The sequence below is a fragment of the Hordeum vulgare genome, chromosome 4H (genome assembly GCF_904849725.1).
Source record: "Hordeum vulgare subsp. vulgare chromosome 4H, MorexV3_pseudomolecules_assembly, whole genome shotgun sequence".
NCBI classification, from domain to species: domain Eukaryota; kingdom Viridiplantae; phylum Streptophyta; class Magnoliopsida; order Poales; family Poaceae; genus Hordeum; species Hordeum vulgare.
In genome coordinates, this window is record NC_058521.1 from 373,967,713 (window position 1) to 373,993,956 (window position 26,244).

Below are 26,244 nucleotides of genomic sequence, written 5' to 3' on the forward strand. Positions count from 1 at the left end.
GTACTGTTGATTACACCTTGTAGTTGATGCTAGTTGGTTTACTTGGTGAAAGATTATATGTTCATATCCTTAATCATATTCATTATACCTCTTATCTTGAATATGATGATGATTTGTTAGTATTTAGTTTTGTTTTTTAGGACACGGGATAAGACTTGTTATAAATAATCATGTGATGTAGGTATTCGTTTGACATTTTGATGATGTGTATATTACTCTTCCTTTAGTGGTGTCATGTGAACGTCGACTACATGACACTTCACCATATTTGGGCCTAAGGGAAAGAATTTGGAGTAATAAGTAGATGGTGGGATGTGAGAGTGACACAAGGTTAAACCCTAGTATATGTGTTATTCCGTAAAGGGATGATTTGAATCCATATGTTTCATGTTATGGTTAGATTTATCTTAATTCTTCTTTCATAGTTATGGATGCTTATGAGAGGGGGTAAACATAATAGGGTTGCTTGTTTAAGTAAGAAAATAGCCCTCGCACCAGTCCACCCGCATATAAAATTATCAAAGTACCGAATGCGAATCTACTAAACATGATGAACACGACTAGGTAAGAATTAACATGTGTCCTTGAGAGCGCTTTACTTTATATAAGAGAATTTTCACGCTTGTTCTTTGTTATAAAAAGTATTAGGCCACCTCTGTGCACCTTATTTAGAATTTATACGTGTCACTTGTTATGAATCGCGCTACTGTAAAACTATTTGTTACTGCTACTCTCAATGCCTACACGAATCACCTTGCCAAAAACAACTTGTCATTTCTTTCTGCTCCTTGTTGAGTTTGACACTCTTACTTATCGAAAGGACTATGATTTATTACCTATACTTGTAGGTCATAATGACTCTTTTCATGCATCGTTGTCGGGGAGTGAAGCGCCTTTGGTAAGGGTACATTTTGTGCTATGTGCTAAAATTTACTGTTGCTTGTTACTATGGAGGATAATCCTTTGAGGGGTTTGTTCGGGGTATCTTCACCTCGACCAGAAGTGGAAAAAGCCTCCCCTCAACCTATTGAACCTACTGAAAGTATTTATTATGAATTTCCTTCGGGTATGTTAGAGAAACTACTAGCTAATCCTTATGTAGGAGATGGAATAACTCATCCTGATTTGCACTTAATATATATAGATGAAATTAGTGGATTATTTAAGCTTGTGGATTTATCTGAGGATGGAGTTAATAAGAGGGTATTCCCTTTATGTTTGGAGGGAAAGGCATTAATATGGTATAGGCTATTGGATGATGCTGGAACATGGGATTGGAATCGATTGAAGCTGGAATTTCACCAGAAGTTTTATCCTATGCATCTCGTTCATCAATTTTTGGCCTCGTGAAGGATAGAGTATCGCTCAAACTTAGGGTAGGCTTAAGTATATGATGCACACAGGCCCCAATCACAGTCTCTTGAGAAAAATGATAATAAAAAACTTTATACCCACCTTTCTCATGATGATCAATCAGTGCACGGTACTTCTTCCACGAGTTCCTTTATAAAGATGACTATTGAATTAAAATGGGATCTTATGGTAGTATTAAATGAAACTCTTTAGATCGGGAAATAGATAAAGGTAAGAAGTCATGTATAAATCTTGAATTTGATTGTGTTAAATCTTTTATGGAACTGAATCTTTTCATAACTGTAGTATGAAATATGGACTTGACTCTGAGATAGTAGCTACTTTCTATGAATCATTTGCTACTCATGTTGATCTCCTAAGGACAAGTGGTTTATATTTCATACACCTATTTAATAAACTTGTGAGGAACCTAATATATCTAAAGAAGAAACTATACATATAATGTTGATCCAGTTGTACCTACTGCTTATATTGAGAAACCACCTTTCCCTGTTAGGATTAAGGAACATGCTAAAGTTCCAACTATGCTTAATATAAGTAATATCAAAACACATAGACCCTATGAACAAATAAATGTGGAAAGCAAAGTTGCAATGATTAATGATTTATAGTTGATAACGTAGATGGCCATGTTATACACTTCTCCGATGAAGCACCCATTCTTGCTAAACGTGACCATAAAGATGAACCACCTTTCTTATGATTTGAGAACATTATTGTCATGGCTTATGTGATCTAAGTGCTAGTGTTAGTGCCATTTCCTTTACTCTTTATCAATAAATTATGCATGATATTGCACCCATTGAGTTAGAAGATATGGACACTACTATTAAGCTTGCAAACAGAGACAATATTTCACCACTTGGTATTTTGAGAGAACTTGAAGTCTTGTGTGGTAAGGTCAAATACCCTACTCATAACCTAGTTCTTGGATCATTAGAAGAAATTTTTTGTCTCATTATTTTTGGTAGACCTTTCCTGAATACTGTTAATGCCAAAATTAATTGCAATAGGTAAACGATAATTCCATTTTGCATCATGTTTTGTTACTGTTATTTATAGTGTTTTAATGCATTATATCACTTTGTGGAGTAATTTTAATGCCTTTTCTCTCATATTATGCAAGGTTTAAATCAAGAGGGAGAATACCGGCAGATGGAATTTTGGACCTGAAAAAACTACGTCGAAGATACCTATTCTGCACATCTCCAAATGGGTTGAAACTTTACGGAGATTGTTTTTGGAATAAATAAAATATACCAGAGCAAAGAAGTACCAGAGGGCACTGCCAGACACCCACTAGGCACCAGTGTGTGTCATCCCCCCTGGCGCGGCCTGGTGGGTAGTGGGAAGCCTGGTCCACCTCTCGCAACCATCTTCTCATATAAATTCTTTTTTAACCTGAAAAAATCATGGGAGGACTTTCGGGACGAAGCACCACCATCTCGAGGTGGAACCTGGGCATGAGCAGTTTTGCCCTCTAGCGAGCGATTCCACTTGAGGAACTTCCCTCCCGGAAGGGGAAATCGAAGCCATCGTCATCACCAACAACCCTCTCATCTTAGGGAGGCCAATCTTCATCAGCACCATCTCCTCTAAAAACCCCAGTTCATCTCTTGTGCTCAATCTTGTTCCGGAACCTCGAATAGGTACCTGGGGTGTGACTAGTAGTGTTGATTACATCTTGTAGTTGATGCTTTATGGTTTATTTGATGGAAGATCGTATGTTTAGATCCAATATGCTATTTAATACCTCTCTGATCATGAGCATGTTTATCACTGGTGAGTTGTTACTTTTGTTCTTGAGGTAACGGGAGAAGTTATGTTGCAAGTAGTCATGTATTTTGATGATGTGAATGTTGTGATTCCCTTAATGGTGTTATGTGAACATCTACTACATAACACTTCACCATATTTTGACCTAAGGGAATGCATTGTGGAGTACTAATTATATGATGGGTTGCGAGGTTGACAGAAACTTAAACCCGTGTTTATGCGCTACTCTGTAAGGGGCTGATTTGGATTCCTATGTTTAATGCTATGGTTAGAATTTATTCTTAATACTTTTCTCGTAGTTGCATATGCTTGCGGGAGGGTTAATAATAAGTGGGTGGCCTGTTAAATTAATAACAGCACCGAAGAACCGGTCCACCCACATATCAAATTATCAAATTACCAAACACGAATTAACCCAACATGACAAAAGTGACTAGATGCAATTCCCGTGTGCCCTCAAGAACACTTTGCCTATTATAGGGAATTGTTCCGGTCTATCCTTTGCCACAAACGGATTTGGCTACCTTGTTGCACCTATTGTTACTATTGCTATTTATCACTTGTTACAATTATCTTGCTATCAAAAAACTTGTTACCGCTATTTTAGTGCTTGCAGAAATTACCTTGCTGAGAACCGCTTGTCTTTTCCTACCGATCCTCGTTGGGTTCGACACTCTTACTTCTCTAAAGGACTATGATTGAACCCCATACTTGTAGGTCATCAAGACTCTTTTATGGCACCATTTTCGGGGAGTGAAGCGCCTTTGGTAAGAGTAATTTGGTACGGGAAATTTTATATTACGTGCTGAAATTTATTGTTACTTGTCACTGGGTTTGTTCGGAGTATCTTCACCTCGACCGAAAGCACCAAGAGTTGTCCTTCAACCTGCTGAACCCACTAAAAATATTTATTATGAAAGTCCTTTGGGTATGATAGAGAAACTGGTAGATAATCCTTATGCAGGAGATGGAACAAAACATCTCGATATGTACCTAATCTATGTGGATGAAGTTTGTGGATTATTTAAGCTTGCAGGGTTATCCGAATGAAGTCAAGAATAAGGTTTTCCCTTTATCTTTGGGGGGAACATTGACATGGTATAGTCTATGTGTTGATACATGATCTTGGAAATGGAATAGATTTCAATTGGAGTTTCACCAACAAAAATATCCTATGCATCTTGTTCATCGTGATGGAATTATATCTATAATTTTTGACCTTGTGAAGGAGAAAGTATTCCTCTAGCTTGGGAGAGCCTTAATTCAATGTTATATTTATGCCCCAATCATGAGCTCATGAAATAAATTATTATTCAGATTTTTTATGCTCGACCTTCTCGTAATGATCAAACTGTGCTCTATACGTCTTGTCCTGGTTCTTTTATGAAGAACACTATTGATTTTAGGTGGGATCTTTTGGAAAGAATTAAACGCAACTCTGAAGAGTGGGAACTCAATGAATATAAAGAGTCAGGTATAAAACTTAAGTTTGATTGTGTTAAATCTTTTATGAATATCGATGCTTTCAATGATTTTAGCACTAAATATGGACTTGACTCCGAGATAGTAGCCTCATTCTGTGAAACCTTTGCTGCTCATGTTGATCTCCCTAAATAGAAATGGTTTAAATATCATCCACCTATTAAAGAAAAAGTTGAAGAACCAATTAAAGTTGAGGATGAAACTATTATTCACACATTTCACCCAGTTGTACCTACTTCTTATATTGAGAAACCACCTTTCCGTGTTAGGATATATGAACATGCTAAAGCTTCAACTGTGGTTAACAAAAGTTATGTTAGAACAACCAAACTCCATGAGAGAATGAAAGTAGAACCTAGTACTGATATGGTTAAAGATCTCTTGGTAGATAATATTGATGGGCATGTTATTTATTTTTGTGATGAAGCTGCTAGAATTGCCAAACCTCGTACTAAATATAAAAATAGACTCATTGTTGGTATGCGTGTCATTTCAGTCAAAATAGGAGATCATTGGTATCATGGTTTATGTGATATGGATGCTAGTGTTAGTGCTATTACTTTCACCTTATATCAAGAAATTATGCATGAGATAGCACCCTATGAAATAGAAGACATAGATGTTACTATCAAACTCGCTAATAGAGAGACCATCACACCACTTGGGATTGTTAGAGATGTTGAAGTCTTGTCTGGAACAGTAAAATACCCTACTGATTTTCTAGTACTTGGCTCACCACAACATGATTTTTGTCCCATAATATTTTGTAGACCCTTCTTGAACAGTATCAATGCTCAAATAGATTGCAAAAAGGAAATTGTCAGTGTTAATTTTGGTGGTATGTCTCATGAGTTTAATTTCTCCAGGTTTAGTAAGCAACCCCATGATAAAGAATTGCTTAGTAAATATGAAGTAATTGGTCTTGCTTTTGTTGCCATTCCTCCTACTGATCCATTAGAACAATATTTGCTGGACAATGAAAACGATATGCATATGCGTGAAAGAAATGAATTGGATAATATGTTCTTTGTGAAAAAGCCCATCCTTAAACACAAACTCTAGGAGGTCATCCTCCACCCAAGGGAGATCCTGTGTTTGAATTAAAGCAATTACCTGACACTTCAAAATATGCTTATCTTGATGAATAAAAGATATATCCTATTATTAATAGTGCTAACCTTACAAAGAATGAAGAAGAAAGATTGTTAAAAACTTTAAGGAAGCACCAAGCTGCTATTAGGTATACTCTTGATGATCTTCAGGGCATTAGGCCCACTCTTTGTCAGCACAAGATTAATATGGAACCAGATGCTAAACCGGTTGTTTATAATCAATGAAGACTAAATCCCAAAATGGAATAAGTCGTAAGAAATGAAATATTAAAGCTTCTCAAAGCAGGTATAATTTATCCCATAGCTGATAGTAGAAGGGTAAGTCTCGTTCATTGTGTTCCTAAGAAAGGAGGTATTACTGTTATTTCTGATGATAAAAATGAACTCATCCCGCAAAGAATTGTGGCTAGCTATAGAATGGTAATTGATTTTAGAAAGTTAAACAAAGCTACCAGAAAAGATCATTTTCCTTTACCTTTCATAGACCAAATTCTAGAAAGATTATCAAACCACACACATTTTTGCTTTCTAGATGGTTATTATTGTTGGGGAACGTCGCATGGGAAACAAAAAGTTTCCTACGCGCACGAAGACCTATCATGGTGATGTTCATCTACGAGAAGGGATTTCCGATCTACGTACCCTTGTACATCGCACAGCAGAAGCGTTAGTGAACGCGGTTGATGTAGTGGAAAGTCCTCACGTCCCTCGATCCTCCCCGCGAACCGTCCCACGAACCGTCCCGTGATGCGTCCCATGATCTAGTGCCGAACGGGCGGCACCTCCGCTTTCAGCACACGTACAGCTCGACGATGATCTCGGCCTTCTTGATCCAGCAAGAGAGACGGACAGGTAGATGAGTTCTCCAGCAGCGTGACGGTGCTCCGGAGGTTGGTGATGATCTTATCTCGGCAGGGCTCCGCCCGAGCTCCGCAGAAACGCGATCTAGAGGCAAAACCGTGAAGGTATGTGGTCGGGCTGCCTTGGAAAAGTTGTCTCAAATCAGCCCTAATTGCTCCATATATATAGGAGGAGGGAGGGGAGGCTTGCCTTGAGGCTCAAGGAGCCCCAAGGGCTGCGCCACCAAGGGAGGAGGAGTCCTCCTCCAATCCTAGTCCAACTAGGATTGGAAAGTGGAGTCCTTCTCTCCTTTCCCACCTCCTTTTTTTTAATTTCTCTTTGATTTTCTATCGTTGGCGCATAGGGCCCTCTTGGGCTGTCCCACCAGCCCACCAAGGGCTGGTGCGCCACCCCCAAGGCCTATGGGCTTCCCCGGGGTGGGTTGCCCCCCCCCCCCCCGGTGAACACCCGGAACACATTCGTCATTCCCGGTACATTCCCGGTAACTCCGAAAACCTTCCGGTAATCAAATGAGGTCATCCTATATATCAATCTTCATTTCCGGACCATCCCGGAAACCCTAGTGACATTCGTGATCTCATCCGGGACTACGAATAACATACGGTAACCAACCATATAACTCAAATACGCATAAAACAACGTCGAACCTTAAGTGTGCAGATCCTGCGGGTTCGAGAACTATGTAGACATGACCCGAGTGACTCCTCGGTCAATACCCAATAGCGGGACCTGGATGCTCATATTGGATCCCACATATTCCGCGAAGATCTTATCGTTTGAACCTCAGTGACAAGGATTCATATAATCACGTATGTCATTCCCTTTGTCCTTCGGTATGTTACTTGCCCGAGATTCGATCGTTAGTATCCGCATACCTATTTTAATCTCGTTTACCGGCAAGTCTCTTTACTTGTTCTGCAATACAAGATCCCGCAACTTACACTAAGTCACATTGCTTGCAAGGCTTGTGTGTGATGTTGTATTACCGAGTGGGCCCCGAGATACCTCTCTGTCACACGGAGTGACAAATCCGAGTATCGATCCATACTAACTCAACGAACACCTTCGGAGATTCCTGTAGAGCATCTTTATAGTCACCCAGTTACGTTGCGACGTTTGATACACACAAAGCATTCCTCCGGTGTCAGTGAGTTATATGATCTTATGGTCATAGGAACAAATACTTGACACGCAGAAAACAGTAGCAACAAATGACACGATCAACATGCTACGTCTATTAGTTTGGGTCTAGTCCATCACGTGATTCTTCTAATGACGTGATCCAGTTATCAAGCAACAACACCTTGTACATAATCAGAAGACCCTGACTATCTTTGATCAACTGGCTAGCCAACTAGAGGCTTGCTAGGGACAGTGTTTTGTCTATGTATCCACACATGTATATAAGTCTTCATTGAATACAATTATAGCATGGATAATAAACGAATATCTTGATACAGGAATTATAATAATATCTATATTTATTATTGCCTCTAGGGCATAATTCCAACAGTCTCCCACTTGCACTAGAGTCAATAATCTAGCCCTCACATCATCATGCGAATTACATTGTAATAAACCTAACACCCATACAGTTCTGGTGTTGATCATGCTTTGCCCGTGGAAGAGGTTTAGTCAGCGGGTCTGCCACATTCAGATCCGTGTGCACTTTGCATATATTTACGTCCTCCCCTTCGACGTAGTTGCGGATGAGGTTGAAGCGTCGTTTGATGTGTCTGGTCTTCTTGTGAAACCGTGGTTCCTTTGCTAAGGCAATGGCACCCGTGTTGTCACAGAACAAGGTTATTGGATTCAGTGCGCTTGGCACCACTCCAAGATCCGTCATGAACTACTTCATCCAGACACACTCCTTAGCCGCCTCTGAGGCAGCCATGTACACCACTTCACATGTAGAATCTGCTACGATGCTTTGCTTGGAACTGCACCAGCTTACCGCACCCCCATTAAGAATAAATACGTATCCGGTTTGCGACTTAGAGTCGTCCGGATCTGTGTCAAAGCTTGCATCGACGTAACCCTTTACGGCGAGCTCTTCATCACCTCCATACACGAGAAACATCTCCTTAGTCCTTTTCGGGTACTTCAGAATATTCTTGACCACCGTCAGTGATCCACTCCTGGTTACTTTGGAACCTGCCTGCCATACTTATGGCCAGGCTAACGTCCGGTCTAGTGCACAACATTGCATACATGATAGATCCTATGGCTGAAGCATAGGGGACGGTGCTCATATGCTCTCTATCTTTATAAGTTGCTGGGCACTGAGTCTTACTCAATCTCGTACCTTGTAAAACTGGCAAGAACCCTTTCTTGGACTGTTCCATTTTGAACCTTTTCAAAACTTTATCAAGGTATGTGCTTTGTGAAAGTCCTATCAGGCGTTTCAATATATCCCAGTAGATCTTAATGCCTAGAATGTAAGCAGCTTCTCCTAGGTCCTTCATAGAGAAACTTTTATTCAAGTAATCCTTTATGCTCTCCAAAAACTCTACATTGTTTCCAATCAGCAATATGTCATCTACATATAATATTAGAAATGCCACAGAGCTCCCACTCACTTTCTTGTAAATACAAGATTCTCCGACCACTTGTATAAACCCAAATGCTTTGATCACCTCATCAAAACGTTTGTTCCAACTCCGAGATGCTTGCACCAGTCCATAAATGGATCGCTGGAGCTTGCACACCTTGTTAGCATTCTTAGGATCGACAAAACCTTCGGGTTGCATCATATACAACTCTTCCTTAAGGAAACCGTTAAGGAATGCCGTTTTGACATCCATCTGCCAGATTTCATAATCGAAAAATGCAGCTATTGCTAACATGATTCTGACGGACTTAAGCATCGCTACGAGTGAGAATGCCTCATCGTAGTCAACTCCTTGAACTTGTGAAAAACCTTTTGCCACAAGTCTCGCTTTCTAAACGGTCACATTGCCGTCAGCGTCCGTCTTCTTCTTAAAGATCCATTTCTTCTGAATAGCCTTGCGGCCCCCAGGTAGTACTTCCAAAGTCCACACTTTGTTTTCATACATGGATCCTATCTCGGACTTCATGGCCTCCAGCCATTTGTTGGAATCTGGGCCCACCATTGCTTCTTCATAATTTGCAGGTTCATTGTTGTCTAACAACATGATTGACCAAACGGGATTACCGTACCACTCTGGAGCAGTACGTGGTCTCGTCGACCTGCGTGGTTCGATAGGAACTTGAACCGGAGTTTCATGATCATCATCATTAACTTCCTCCTCAACCGGCGTCGCAACACAGGGGTTTCCCCTTGCCCTGCGCCACCATCCAGAGGGATGAGAGGTTCGACAACCTCATCAAGTTCTATCTTCCTCCCACTCAATTCTCTCGAGAGAAACTCCTTCTCGAGAAAAGCTCCATTTTTAGCAACAAACACTTTGCCCTCGGATTTGAGATTGAAGGTGTACCCAACTGTCTCTTTTGGGTAACCTATGAAGATGCACTTTTCCGCTTTGGTTTCCAGCTTTTCAGGCTGAAGCTTTTTGACATAAGCACCACATCCCCAAACTTTAAGAAACAACAACTTTGGCCTTTTGCCATACCACAGTTCGTATGGTGTCGTCTCAACGGATTTTGATGGTGCCCTATTTAAAGTGAATGCAGCTGTGTCTAATGCATAACCCCAAAACGATAACGGCAAATCGGTAAGAGACATCATAGATCGCACCATCTCTTATAAAGTACAATTACGACGTTCGGACACACCATTACGCTCGGGTGTTCCAGCCGGTGTCAACTGTGAAACAATTCCACATTGTCTTAAGTGAGCACCAAACTCGAAACTCAGATATTCACCCCCACGATCAGACCGTAGGAACTTGATCTTCTTGTTACGATGATTTTCAACTTCACTCTGAAATTGCTTGAACTTTTCAAATGTTTCAGACTTGTGCTTCATTAAATAGACATAACCATATCTACTCAAATCGTCAGTGAAGGTGAGAAAATAACGATATCCGCCGCGTGCCTCCATGCTCATCGGACCGCACACATCGGTATGTATGATTTACAATAAGTCACTGGCACGCTCCATTGTTCCGGAGAACGGAGTTTTAGTCATCTTGCCCATGAGGCATGGTTCGCACGTGTCAAGTGAATCAAAGTCAAGTGACTCCAAAAGTCCATCGGTATGGAGTTTCTTCGTGCGCTTTACACCAATATGACCTAAGCGGCAGTGCCACAAAAACATGGCGCTATCATTGTTAACTCTAACTCTTTTGGTCTCAATGTTATGTATACTAGAACATCGATGGCGGCGTTGCCGCGCCCGTCCATTTCATCGATAAAATGAGCATTTATGAACTTATGTAAAAAACATGGATAATAGTGCACCCACTCATTTCATTTTGAAAGAAGGATATAAATATTTGGGAAAGCTATATGATAATCTTTGTAATAGAATATGAACAACACAAACGTGATGATTTCAGATGGTGTATATGAAATAAATCTGAAGAAAATCATTTACAAAACACAACATCATCAATTGATACAAGCTTTAGCACAACAAATAATATGAAACAAACTGAAATTAGTGTGTTACATGCCCCAAAAAAATCTGTGCAGCCTTTTCTCGAAGTTTAGTGCCCTGTACATACCGCCACTCCATCACCAGCATCAACACCATCACAATCAAAATCGATCATTGTTTCTCCATCTAAGTTGGTTGTAATAACATCTTATATTATGGGAGGGAGGGAGTATGTCCCAAGATTGCTCGACGACAAGTTGGTACCTAATTCTTTGTTCAAGAGTAAAGAAAGCAAGAATTTCCTCCTTTTTATTCATTCATAAACATTGGGATTAACGATCTTCAGGGTGAAGTCTCGATCGGAAACATCATTCACTTACAAAGTAGAAGGAAACACATAAATAATATATTGACTGTAGTAAGGAGTGATTGTACAGACAATTGTAGGAACAACTGAAATAGTTGTATAATCACATAAAATCAAACCATGTTTTCAGATAGTTTTCAATATATGGAGATAATATTGTTAAGTGCATATTAAGTTTAATATAATTGAACTGCAAAAAGTGACAAACAATGCAAGATTTACCATGTGATAGTTTCCTAACTGGGAAAAAGCAATAGGAAACACATATAAGAAACTAACGACGATATTTAAAATGGAAATGGAACACGTGCAGGTGTATATGCTTGTAAGGGAAGCCTAACTATACAATGATATTACATCTATTTTTTCTAATCAAACTATCAAAGTAGCACTTTCCACGAAATAACCCAGCTTATACCTCCTTAAGTGACTCCTAATGATAGTTACACTGCATCATAGGCAACTTGAGGTCAAGGATTTACCGGAGATATTAGTCTAAATCTCTTTTTATAAATGACAGTTAAAGTCATTTTTTGATGTGTGGTAAGATATAAAGACAGATTGAGTTTATTGTCTTGTAGCTCATCCCTTTTAAAAAAAGTTTCACAGCTTCTCAACCCCCTGAAATTGGCCAAAAACAGCAAATGAACAACTGAAAGCACACATATGCTTGTCAATATGACCTTCGGGAAATGCATGTTACATGAAGCACATGAAATCGATATGTCAAAACAAATATGCATCGGCATTTGTCCCCAAGTCCTGAACACAGAATAGGGTACTGTGTCTTAAGCTTTAGAATACATGTTTGGATACTTGTTCCGACCAATGAGTACATAAATGAATTGGCAAAATGGACCATGAAAGCCAAGTAGTACATAACCTGCAGTGTTCCATGTGCATGTTAGGATTATAGTCCAAACTTTAATAAAATATTACAATCTTCTAATAGTATGTTACACCACAAAAATAGTGTGGCATACCTCCCTTTTTACTTTATATTACAAACATTAGAATGCTTTGTACGAATATTATCTCTTATCTCTTCTTTTTGCTACTGCTGCAACGTTGCAATTGTCAGGAAGCTACAATCAGAAGTGTTGTTTCTCTCTAGATGAGGTATAGTTTTTGCATAATGAAATCATGCTACAAACATAAAGATTAAACATCCCTGTTAACTGCTCCAATTATTCGTCTCTCCTAAAAATTTTGAAAAACATGCAGTATAATTGGCATAATATTCCTACTTGATAAAACTGCCCAAAAGTGAAATCGTGCAGTTGCCACATCCAAACTGTAACATGTCATTGCAGAAACAAGTGCGATGTAATAAGAGAGAAGAAAAAATAGCAAAACATTATAAGAAATTAGTAGTCCAGTTTGCAAAGAATAATTGTGTTCCTATGAGTTAAATGTGCAAACGCATAAGCATGTAAATGGGCTACAAATTCCGTGTGCAAACTAATGGATGCATGCAGTATGATTGGAAAAATGAACGAAGGAGCAGAAGTTGATTTTTGGTGCTTACCAGTAGATTGACTTGAATGCTTGATCCTAAATGCCTAATGCACCTAGCTCCACAACGTTGACGGGATACATCTATCACTCTACAATTAAAACATGTAGCCCGTCAGGTTTGAGAAGCTAGGCAAATGGGGAGGCAGGCATCACCTCAAATTAATACCGGGCGTGGGTACATGTAGCCCTTAAGAAGTCTATGCAGAAGCCTGAAGAAGATTATCAATGCGACTGGATGGGCAAGACAATGCCGAGGAGAAGACGAGCAGGGCAACAGTACGCCGGTTCATCTCTATCTCTTTGCATGTTTCCCCATCGAGGTCCAGATCCGGATTGCGGAGGATGCAAAGAGGCTTTTGCGACCACGTCGGATCGGGGAGGTGTCCAGCCGCGACAGCTGCTCCTATGTTCCCCTGGTTCGCTATGGCGGCCGCCCTTACCCCTGACCACCACAGCAGCGACATGACACCGCAGACAACGACTTCCTCCCGGCGGCGTGGTCGTCGTGGGTGTTAGATAGAGAGGAGGGAGGCGGAATGATGGCAGCGACACCGACTGATGAGGGATGAGGGTGGAGGAGGGAGGAGTGCGGCGCTAGAGGGGGTGTAGCGGCTGTGGCATGTGGATCACGCGGAAAGGAGGCCAGGGTCGGAAGGCGCGGCATCTTCGACCTCTGGGAAAGGCTACACGATGAGCAGCTCGCAGACGGCGACGAGATGCACGAGGCCATGGGCGAACTGGGAGGAGGCGCCGCTGCAGTCGATGGTTGTGGCGATGACAGCAGAGACGACTCATCTAAACCTAGGTCTAGGAGTCGAGAGTGTACCGGGCTACTGACGCTGAAGATCCAATTGCGCTAGATGGGCTTTGTACGGGAGGGAGGCCCAATTCATCACGGTGCACCGATTTTTCCATGGGACTAGCCACCCCCAGGACCGCCAGTCCACGTAGCGATCAACTACGAGATATAAGACAACAATCAAACGGCTTAGGATCACTGAATCACGAGACCCGACGTCCCAAATCGCTGAGGTCGTGAGAGGGCTGGGATTAGGCTCAGTTTTACTGTCCTTAATGTGTATCACTATCAAGATTCAATATGAACAATCCTCTCACATTGGGTGCATGACCATAAAAGATATTACTCATATAAATAGAACAACCATTATTCTCTGATTTAGATGAGAAACCATCTCGCAATAAACAAGATCCAAATATAATGTTCATGCTTAACGCAGGCACTAAATAACATTTACTCAGGTTCATCACTAATCCCGATGGTAACTGAAGTGAGATCGTGCTGACGGCGATCGCATCAACCTTGGAATCATTTCCCCCGCGCATCGTCACTTCATCCTTCGCCAACCTTTGTTTATTCCACAGTTCCTGTTTCGAGTCACAAATGTGAGCAGTAGAACCGGTATCAAATACCTAGTCACTACTACGAGAGCTGGTAAGGTACACATCAATAACATGTATATCAAATATACCTTGTTTGGCGTTGGCCGCCTTCTTATCGTCCAGATACTTGGGGCACTAAATAACATTTATTCAGGTTCATAACTAATCCCGATGGTAACTGAAGTGAAACTGTGCCGACGGAGATTGCATCAACCTTGGAACCATTTCCTACGCGCATCGTCACTTCATCTTTCGCCAGCCTTCGCCTATTCCGCAGTTCCTGTTTCGAGTTGCAAATATGAGCAACAGAACCGGTATCGCATACCCAAGCACTACTACGAGAGCCAGTTAAGTACACATCAATAACATGTATATCAAATATACCTGATTTTTCTTTGGCCGCCTTCTTAGCAGCCAGATACTTGGGGCAGTTGCGCTTCCAGTGACCCATACCCTTGCAATGGTAGCACTCTGTTTCAGGCTTAGGTCCAGCTTTGGGTTTCTTCGTCGGATTGGCAACAGGCTTGCCGCTCTTCTTTGAATTGCCCTTCTTGCCTTTGCCGTTTCTCTTGAAACTAGTGGTCCTATTCACCATCAACACTTGATGCTCTTTACGGAGTTCAGACTCTGCGACTTTCAGCATCACAAACAGCTCCCCGGGTGACTTGTTCATCCCTTGCATGTTGTAGTTCAACACAAAGCCCTTATAGCTTGGCGGCAGTGATTGAAGAATTCTATCAGTGATCGCCTCTTGCGGGAGTTCAATCCCAGGTCACCTAGACGGTTTGTGTACCCAGACATTTTGAGCACATGTTCACTAACAAACGAAGCATATGAGATCTTGCAAGCATAGAATTTATCGAAGGTCTCATACCTCTCGATCCGGGCGTTCTTCTGAAGGATAAACTTCGACTCCTGGAACATCTCATATGCTCCATGACGCTCAAAGCGACGTTGAAGTCCCGGTTCTAAGCCATACAATACTGCACATTGAACTACTGAGTAGTCCTCCTTACGTGTTAACCAAGCGTTCTTAGCATCCTGGTCAGCCATAGCGGGTGGTTCATCTCCTAGCGCAGCATTAGGGACAAAATCCTTCTTCCCAGCTTGTAGGATCAACTTAAGATTACGAGGCAAGTCTACAAAGTTTCTTCCATCATCTTTCAACTTTGCTTTCTCTAGGAACGTATTAAAATTCAGGGTGACTATCGCGTGAGCCACGATCTACAACACAAATATATTCAAAGTGGACTTTAGACTATGTTCAAGATAATTAGAGTTTAACTTAATCAAATTACTTGCTAAACTCCCACTCAAAAAGTACATCTCTCTAGTCATTTGAGTGGTTCATGACCCACTTACACTAGCTCAAGTCCGATCATCACGTGAGTTGAGTATAGTTTCAGTGGTAAGCATCCCTATGCTAATCATATCAACTATATGATCCATGTCACATCCCTAACCTTAAGCCAGATAGCATTGTGCTCATGTCTTCTTTGCATTAGCATCTAAGAAGTTTCAACAAAAACAACAAAGTGGCAAAGGAAAAACTCAAAACCCTAGCCACCATTTCAATTAAGGGAAATCTCAAACTAGTTCAAAATCAATGAACCCAAAATGGCCTCAAGAAATGTTCAAACTTTCCGATAAATCATGAAAGTAAATGAGCATTGGAGAAAACTATTTTCTTGACACTTTAAGCTTTTTGAATAAATGAAAAAGGCTACTGGTTTCAAGTTTTAAATTTGAAATCAGAAACTATAAATTTCCAAAAATGTTGAAAACCTTGGAAATGGTTGGGGATATTATAACAAATATTTCAGGAGGTCTAAAATAGTTTTACTTATTGTTTTGGAGCTGAATTAATTACCAAAACAATAATTAGCAAAACAGAAAAAACAAAAACAGAAAAAAATGGAAAAACCTTACCTGTCGCCTAAGCCTGGCCCGGCCCATCCCTGGCTCGTCCCCTCCCTCGCGCCAGTAGGCAGCACGAGGTGGCCGCCGCCCCCTCCGGCGCGGCCACGCACCTGCCTGCCTGCCTGGCCGCCGCCTCGCGCTGGTGACGACGGAGATAAGCTCCCCAGGGCCTCCCCTATCGATTCCCCGCCTCGGTTCTCTTCCTCCTCCCGGATCTCCTCCTCCTCCTTGCTGCCGCCATTAGAGCCGAGCTCGAGCTCGAGCTGCCCGTGCCCCTAGCCATAGGATTCTCTCCCGTCGATTCGTCGCCCCCAGGCCTTCCCCGAGCCGTCTAAGCTCTGCTCTGCACTCCCCGTGAGCATGCGGCCGTTTCCCCTAAGTTTTTCACGTCGATCCCCTCCTCTAGCTCTAGTTTCACCGGAGCCCGACGAGGACCGCTGCTGCCGCTCGTCGCCGGTGGCCCTCCGATGATTAGCTCGTCCTTCCGAGGGCACCAGCAGCTCCAGGTCGACGCGTAGATGCTGTAGCACCTAAGAACCGAGCATAGATCCCTCTGATTCAAAGACCCCGATGACGCCCGAGCCTTGGCCGCCGCCAAGCTCGTCGCCGACGTCATCTCCGGCCAGATCAGCCCCGGCTAAGTGCAGAAATGAAGATGCGGGAGATGTGTCGTTCCTCTGGTGCTCTCCGCGCAGCATTTGGCCCCCTGTGCGCCGTTTCCGAGCCCCTCCGCCGTGCTGCTGGTCGCCGGAGGCTCCCCGCCGGCGAGGACGACCTCGCCGCCGGTGGATGTCGACGTGGCAAAGCTAACCCAGCAGCTCAGCACCTAATCACTCGCTGACAAGTGGGCCCAAGGCCAAGTCAAACCTCAGTTAGGGCTGGTCAGCGCGGGATTAGTCCCAGAGAGGCTGACCAGTGGGGCCCCCGTGTCAGGTTTGACCTGAACAGGTCGGCTGACCTGCTGACGTCAATCTGATGCAATAAATAGAATTTCCAGTGTAAAACTAATTCAGGAAATTGCTAAAAATTGTAAAAATCATAGAAATTAATGTGTAACTCCAATGAAAATAATTTATATATGAAAAAGTATCAGAAAAATTCAAGGATTCTGATTATGCTATTTTCAACCATGTTTAAAAAAGTTACAGAACCCTAAATTGTGGAATAAGGAATAATTCAATTCTTATAATCACTTTTTAAATGGAATTTGCAAAAGTATTCAAATTTCATTATATATACAATGTTCACCACTGTCCTAATTACAAATCAGTACCATAACATGACATTTCATGCATGTTAACATCAAGTTGATCTGAGCATCAGGTCGAATCAATTAAACCGGTATCCGAGAACACCCCGTTTGAATAGCTATTCGAATGTGATTCAAATCAACTCTAAACCTAATACATGTTGAAAATAATAACTTATCACCTTGCATTCTCATGCCATGCTCATGCATCATTTTGAGTGCATATGATTGTTATTGAATGTTGCCATTCATTTGGGTAGGCTCCGCACCCCCGGATTCCACCGAATATCCGTCTGACGGATATCGTTCCTCCTCTGAGCAACAAGGCAAGCAACCCTTTTGATCATCCCGATAATTCCCATGTTCTTGCTCCTGCACCTATTTATTGCATTTAAGATCAAATGCTTCAACTGCTTTTGCCACGATAGTTGAACCCACTTCCTTTGCATGACTTAACCTTGTCACCGTAAATAGCCAAACCTTGCAACCTAGCATACCTGGTAGTTGTTTGAGCTATGATGTGCCTTATCCTGCTATGCATGCTATGCTTAGAGTTGTGTATGGTTTGTCATCTGGGAGATGAACAGAAATGTGGAATGTGTTCGGTAGGCAAAGGTTGTGTGTTGAACTTGAATTGGTAAAGGTACCAGTGAAAGGCTGTGTAGGAGTACATGGCGGGTTGTTTCATTGGAACCGTCCTTAGGAACTGAGTTCCGTGTATGTATTCCAAGACTAGATACTACCACATGCTGGGCCCTGAAATATGACCCCGCTCGGCCTATTAATCGCGTAGTACCCGGTCCAGGAGTTGCAAGTAGTTTCTGGTGTTTATAGTAATGCTGGAGGCCGTCCATGGTGCTGACCTGAGAGGTGGGCCGTGATGCGGTAGGCAGTGGCACGGTGTACCAAGTGGCACCCGGATGGTGGGCTTGGTAACCCTGCGCACATCGTTTGAGGTCGTGGCGGAAACCTCGGCCGGACTTTCGTACGGGTTACTCTCAGATCGGCGATAAACCTGGACTAGGTACTAGTGTGGTTAACGGTCGTGGCCGACTCCCTCGCTGGGCTTCCGCTTGAAGGTTGCCGAGGTGCATGACGTGCACATAGCGATAAGTGGCGAGAGCGTGTGTGACGAAGTACACCCCTGCAGGGTTATGATCTATTCGAATAGCCGCGTCCGCGGATATGGACTACTTGGAGACATATGTTGTTCATAGATAACTTCAACGGCTACTCATAAAATTGCCAAGATAAGCGTGAGTGTCGTGGACGGCATTTCCGTACGGCGACGGAATGATTCCACGATAGTGTATTGTTGTGGTGTTAGTGGACTCGTGTGAGACAAATCAAGTTGTCAAAATTATTTAAAAATGTAAGTGTCTAGCCACGAGTCATATGCTCACTTCCCGCATGAAACCCCACAATACCTTTTGATACCTTGCATGAGTAGTTAGCCATCCTAAAGTCTTGCTGAGTACCTTCGTACTCATGTTTGCTTAATAAATGTTACAGAGGTTGCTAATGACCCTAATGGAGGGTTCTTCGTAGACATTGACGACGACGAGTAGCTGGTGTCCCAGCTATGATCTGGCCCTACGTCGGCTCTGTAGTATAGTCAGGCCATGTGCCTTCTAGTTGCCCTGTCTGTACCCAGACAGTTTATAACTCTTCCGCTGACTTGTATTTGTATGACTGCTATTATGGGTCGTGAGACCCTTAATGTGTAATATTATGTGTGTGGCTCTTCCGAGCCTCTTAAATAAAGGTTGTATGTTTATGGTTATGTTGTGATGCCATCGATGTATCTATACATATCGGTATGCCATGCGTACGTGTGTCGTACTTGATATGTATGGGGTTCGATTACCTAGTCGTGAACTTTAGTAGCACTCCTTACAAGGAAATGCCCCTTTGTGATCCAACGAGCCTTGGTAGTTCGCTACTGCTCCGGACACATTGGTTGACCGGCATGTGTCCTTCTTAGCTGCTGTGTCTGTCCCCTTTGGGGAAATGTCACGCGATGTAATGGAGTCCTTGTAGCCTGCTACGACTCGTCTACATTCGCTGATGACCGACACCTGCTTTGTTGGGTCATGTATGCTTGTCTTTGTGCGGTACTGCCACTTTGGCTTATGACTAGATATGTCGATCCGGGTTCTTTGACATTGGATTGCTAGCGACACTATCGCATACTGAGTCAAAAGACGCAAACGGTCCCGGCTAAGGTAAGGCTGCAGCCGTGGAGTTAACCGTGCGTGAGACCACAAAGGGATGCGATGTGTTACAGGATGGATTCCTATGGCTTAGGATCGGGGTCCCGACAGCGTTGGTATCATAGCCTGACTGACTGTAGGATTACTAAGCCAAACTGGTCGAAGTTGAGTCTAGAATTGCTTTAGTTATATATATAAGGGAATTGTTTGTGGAAGGGAACGTAAGACTCTTGTTCTCTTCTCAAGACATACTATTCTGGTCATCCTCGTCTTTTCTACGGGAATTAAGGACTAGGTTACTCATCTTCTCCTAGGCTCGTGTTTCTGATCGGTAGATTATAGGACTACGGGTCGAGAGATATTGGGTTTCTTTTATTCCTAGGAAGCAGGAAGTAAGTTTGATGATCAGAGAGTTGAACTTGATAGTTGAGTGGTTACGCTATTCCATTTTTGGGTTGTCTCAAAATTTGTTTTTGAGCATTTACAGCCGTTATGCTGCCCAATTTTTGCATTCGGAGCTCTAATGCTTTTGCATTACTCTCTATTTACAGATGCCTGGCCGTCCTTCTCGTCAGGTGGTATGTCTGACCAGGTGCATTGATGTACTGGGTCATACGGCCATGCTGGTCAGGGTGATGTCGGTGTGCGGTTACCGCTGGTACCCCGAGTACACAGTGGAGGAACAGTACCGAGACTTCAACCAGAGCCAGTACATCTGCACTGTTAGGGTATTTCCAGACTACCCTGGAGCTGAAAAGCCAATCCATTGGTCCTATGGGTTGGGGGTCACCGTTGACATGGCAGTATAGGATGCTGCCTATTCAATGCTGACTATTATGAGAGCGAGACATGCACTGCTGCAGAATTCAGAGTTCTGCTATGTTCCGGCCTCTCAGTCTGGTGAAGAGGGATACCTCAGTGGAGTCTATTTTGATTCTTCTATGGAGGATCCACTTCTGCAGTCCACTGTTGAGATGCTAGAGAACAGAGACAGGGATGCTCGTGCTCTCCGCATGGAGCTTTATGCTACCCGTGCCCGTCTGTGGACAGCTTTGACGCAGCTGGCACCGGTAGTCCAGACAGGGTATGGAGATATGGAGATGTTGAACCCTGTTAGAACCCATCTTCCGGCCCACGTTGACTGGCCAGCTATAGGAGGAGTCACACCTCTTCGGGGACCCCTCTTACCACCAGTCAGGGGACCAAGGCCAGATCTGTGTCCTTATGGATCCCAGGGATCTTAGGCTAGAGTCTTTCCTGATCCGCAGGTTGAGCTTCCAGGTCTTGGAGGTAATCTCTATGAGATGTTCTATGCGGATGCCTGAGCTGTGAGCGGAAGGATAGTATGGTAGTAGCCGTACGTTCGCAGTCCTGCGTGACTTGTGAAGTATGGTAGTAGTGTGAAATGAATTCCGGAGGCCTAGATAAATAATGTATAGGAAGCTTGTAAGCCTCTGATGAGTAGTTCCACCATTTCAGTAGTTTTCTCTTCGAGTAAGTTTGTACTGAACTATGTAAGGGTGTGTATGAACCATGGTGTATATATAGCAGTTGCTTGTTACCATGTTGTTCGGATATTCATTTCCGCATTCCGTGTGTTCAGTACATTCTTAATCTATAGCTAGTATTGATATGATATTGGTCTAAGCTATGAGTTTGTTTGTCAGGATGGTGTTCACCAGGTTGAACCGTGCCCCTGCTCATGAGCAAGGTGAGGGTAGTCAAGCGTCGCAGGAAGACCTGCCTCACCCACCTTCTCTGGTAGAAGTGATGCTTGAGGCAGAAAGAAACAAAAGGGAGACCAACCGACTACTAGAGCGTATTGAGCAGAATACGGCTCGACAGCCCAGGAATGCTGCAGTGTCCCTCAATGACTTTGTGAAGCTGAATCCTCCAAAGTTTCATCATTCCATCGATCCCCTCGACGCTGATGACTGGCTGTGCAGCATCTCACGCAAGATTCGCTCTGCGAATGTGTCTGAGGCCGACAAGGTGAACTTTGCGGCGTATTTCCTGGAGGGACCCGCCAATCTGTGGTGGGAGAATTTTGAAGCTATGCGTCCCGCTGAACCAGTGGCCACATGGGCAGACTTCAGTGCAGCTTTTCGTCTGCACCATATTCCAGTGGGCCTGATGGACAGAAAGAGAGAGGAGTTCTGTGCCTTCACTCATGGCAAGTTGTCTGTGGATGCCTATAGCCGCGAGTTCAGTAACCTCGCCCGCTATGCAACACAGGAGGTGTCTACTGACGCCAAGAAGCAAGCAAGATTTCATAAGGGTCTGAGCCCTGAGCTCCGTCGTGACCTGCGCCTCCATGAGTGTGCAAGTTTTCAAGCCCTGGTCAACAAAGCGATCAGTGCCGAGACTGGTCATACTGACTTCGAGGCCACAAGGAAGCACTCCCGTGACTTTGGCTCATCTTCTGGTTCCGCGTTTCCAAAACACAGGCTGTGGGTTCCAAACAGTTCTCTGCCGCCAAGATACACTCCGAGGCCATCCTACGTGGCGCCTCAGACGAATCAGGCCAACCCTCCAGCAAAAGCTTATGGTGGTCCAGCTAGCAATGCTGCACCACGTGCCAACCAGGTGATATGCTACAAGTGTGGAGAACCAGGCCATTATTCCCGTGAGTGTCCTCAGAATGTGGGTGCCAAGCAACCCGGAAAGTCCGTCGGGCAGGCCAAGTCGGGCAAAGCTTATTATGTGAAGCCAACTCCTGCACGTGGCCGTGTGAACTATGTGTCAGCAGAAGAAGCTACAGAGGATCCCGACGTCATGCTGGGTACGCTTCTTGTTAATCATCACCCAGCGTCCGTTCTCTTTGACACTGGGTCTTCTCATTCCTTCATTTCGGAAAGTTATGCACAGTTGCATAACATGTCATTTTGTGATATGCCAATCCCATTGGTTGTCCAAACCCCTGGTAGTAAATGGCAAACTTCTAGGATAACCTATGACAATGAAATTCTAGTAGACAGGCTAGTTTTTCTAGCCTCATTGATAGCATTGAAATCTTCGGATATTAATATCATCTTGGGCATGGACTGGATGTCAGCTCACTATGCCAAGATTGATACTCATTCTAGAAATGTCCAACTTACCCATCCCTCGGGTGAGATAGTAAATGTCTCTACTCGAGTTGCCAAATGCCAACTCTATTCCCTAAATGCCAACCCTCTTCCGGAACATGAAGACATTCCGGTAGTCCGTGACTTCCCGGATGTTTTTCCAGAGGAACTGCCAGGAATTCCACCTGACAGAGATGTAGAGTTTGTGATAGATCTTGTTCCGGGAACTATTCCAATAGCCAGAAGACCTTATAAGATGGCACCCCTAGAGCTAGCCGAACTTAAGAAGCAATTAGATGAGCCTTGAACAAAGGTTTCATTCGTCCTAGCTCTTCTCCTTGGGCTTGTCCCGTCCTCTTCGTCAAGAAGAAAGACGGAACGGATCGGATGGTTGTAGATTACCGACCAGTTAACCTGGTCACAATAAAGAACAAGTATCCGCTCCCCAGGATCAACGATCTGTACGATCAGCTCGCTGGATCCTCAGTCTTCTCCAAAATGGATTTGAGGTTGGGATACCATCAAATCAAGATTAAGAACGGGGACATTCCAAAAACGGCCTTTGTTACTCGTTATGGCCAATATGAGTACACCGTTATGTCCTTCAGTTTAACCAATGCCCTAGCCACTTTCTCTCGGCTGATGAACTCAATCTTCATGGAGTATTTGGATAAATTTGTCGTGGTATACCTCGATGATATTCTCATCTACTCGAAGAATGAACAAGAACATGCCGAGCATCTAAGGCTGGTATTGATGAAACTTCGAGAGCATTGCCTTTATGCCAAATTTTCAAAATGTGAATTCTGGTTACCAGAAGTGACCTATCTAGGCCACGTAATCTCTGTTAAGGGTATTGCTGTCAATCCCGAGAGAGTTCAAGCTGTCCTTGATTGGACTCAACCTGAATCGGTTAAGCAAGTTAGGAGTTTTCTTGGTCTAGCGAGCTATTGTCGCTGCTTCGTCGAGAATTTCTCCAAGGTTGCAAAGCCTCTAACTGAACTGCTCAAGAAGGATAAAAAGTTCGAGTGGACACCACAGTGTGAGCATAGTTTTCAGGAACTGAAAAGACGTCTGACTTCCGCACCTGTGTTGCTACCACCAGATTTTTCTAAGGACTTTGTTATCTATTGCGACGCCTTGCGACAAGGGTTAGGTTGCATTCTCATGCAAGATCATCATGTGATCGCATACGCATCTCGACAGTTGCGTCCACATGAGGATAATTATCCCACACATGACCTTGAGCTTGCAGCTGTGGTCCATGCACTAAAAACCTGGCGACATTACCTTTTGGGAATCGTTGCGAAATATTCACTGATCACCAAAGTCTGAAATATATCTTCACCCAGCCAGATTTGAATCTCAGGCAAAGACGGTGGGTTGAGTTGATCTCGGATTACTACTTAGGGATAACTTACACCCTGGGGAAGGCCAATGTTATGGCCGATGCACTAAGTCGTAAATCTTATTGTAACAATTTGATGCTACAACAAGGTCAACCACATCTCCATGAGGACTTTCGGAAGTTGAATATTCATATTGTTCCTCAAGGACTCCTTTCTACCCTGGTGGCGAAGCCTACTCTTAAGGATCAAATTATAGCTGGCCAAAAGCGTGACAAGGGTATATCACGGATCAAGGAGAATATTTTTAGCGGAAAAGCTAAATAATTTTCCATGAATGATCAAGGTGTTGTGTTCTTCCAGAATCTTTTAGTGGTTCCTAAGAATCCACATCTAAGGCAGTTAATCCTTAAGGAGGCTCATGATTCTCCTCTCACCATTCATGCCGGTAGTACTAAGATGTATCAGGACCTACGCCAGAGGTTCTGGTGGACTAGGATGAAGAGAGAAATTGCTGAGTTCGTTGCTAAATGCGACGTTTGTCGTCGAGTTAAGGCAGAACATCAAAGGCCTACTGGCACCCTTCAGCCTCTAGCTATTCCTGAATGGAAATGGGATAAAGTTAGCATGGATTTCATTACCGGATTTCCCAAGACCAAGAAAGGAAATAATGCTATCTTTGTGGTCATTGACCGTCTTTCCAAAGTGGCTCATTTTCTTCCTGTTCGTGAGAGTATAACAGCTAGCCAGCTAGCAGAATTATATATCTCCCGAATAGTGTCTCTTCATGGTGTTCCCCTGGAGATTAACTCGGACCGTGGAAGTATCTTTACTTCTCGCTTCTGGGAAAGTTTTCAGAATGCCATGGGGACTCACTTATCTTTTAGCACTGCTTCAATCCCCAATCAAGTGGTCAAGTAGAAAGAGTGAATCAGATTCTAGAAGATATGCTCCGCGCTTGCATTATTTCGTCCGGTATGAATTGGGAGAAGTGCCTTCCATTCGCCGAATTCGCTTATAACAATAGTTATCAATCGAGCTTGGGCAAAGCCCCTTTTGAAGTTCTCTATGGACGAAGATGTCGAACCCCTCTTAATTGGTCAGAAACCGGAGAGAGGCAACTCTTTGGCCCGGACATGATCCAGGATGCAGAAGAGCAGGTTCGCATTATTCGTGAAAAGTTGAAAACAGCCCAGTCTCGTCAAAGGAGCCAATATGATCGTCATCATAAGGCTGTGACCTTTGAAGTTGACGAGAAGGCTTACCTTCGGGTTACACCTTTGAAGGGTACCCATCGATTCGGTATCAAGGGAAAATTGGCTCCTCGTTACATTGGTCCTTTTCACATTCTTGCCAAACGAGGAGAAGTTGCCTACCAGTTGGAACTTCCTCCGCATCTTTCCAAGGTTCATGATGTTGTCCACGTCTCGCAACTCAGGCGTTGCTTCTCGGATCCTATCCGTGAAGTGGACCACGGAACACTTGATCTCCAAGATTACCTTTCATACCGAGAATTCCCCGTGCGTATTCTTGATCAAGCTGAGCGTACCACTCGACATCGAAACCTCAAGTTTCTTAAAGTTCATTGGTCAAATCATTCTGAAAAGGAGGCAACTTGGGAAAGAGAGGACCGTCTCCGACTTGAGTATCCTGCGTTATTCCCGACGACTTCTAAATCTCGGGACGAGATTCTTTTGAGTGGGGGTGAGTTGTCACATCCCTAAACCTTAAGCAAGATAGCATTGTGCTCATGTGTTCTTTGCATTAGCATCTAATAAGTTTCAACAAAAACAACAAAGTCGCAAAGGAAAAACTCAAAACCCTAGCCACCATTTCAATTAAAGGAAATCTCAAACTAGTTCAAAATAAATGAACCCAAAATGGCCTCAAGAAATGTTCAAACTTTCTGATAAATCATGAAAGTAAATGAGCATTGGAGAAAACTATTTTCTTGACACTTTAAGCTTTTTGAATAAATGAAAAAGGCTACTGGTTTCAAGTTTTAAATTTGAAATCAGAAACTATAAATTTCCAA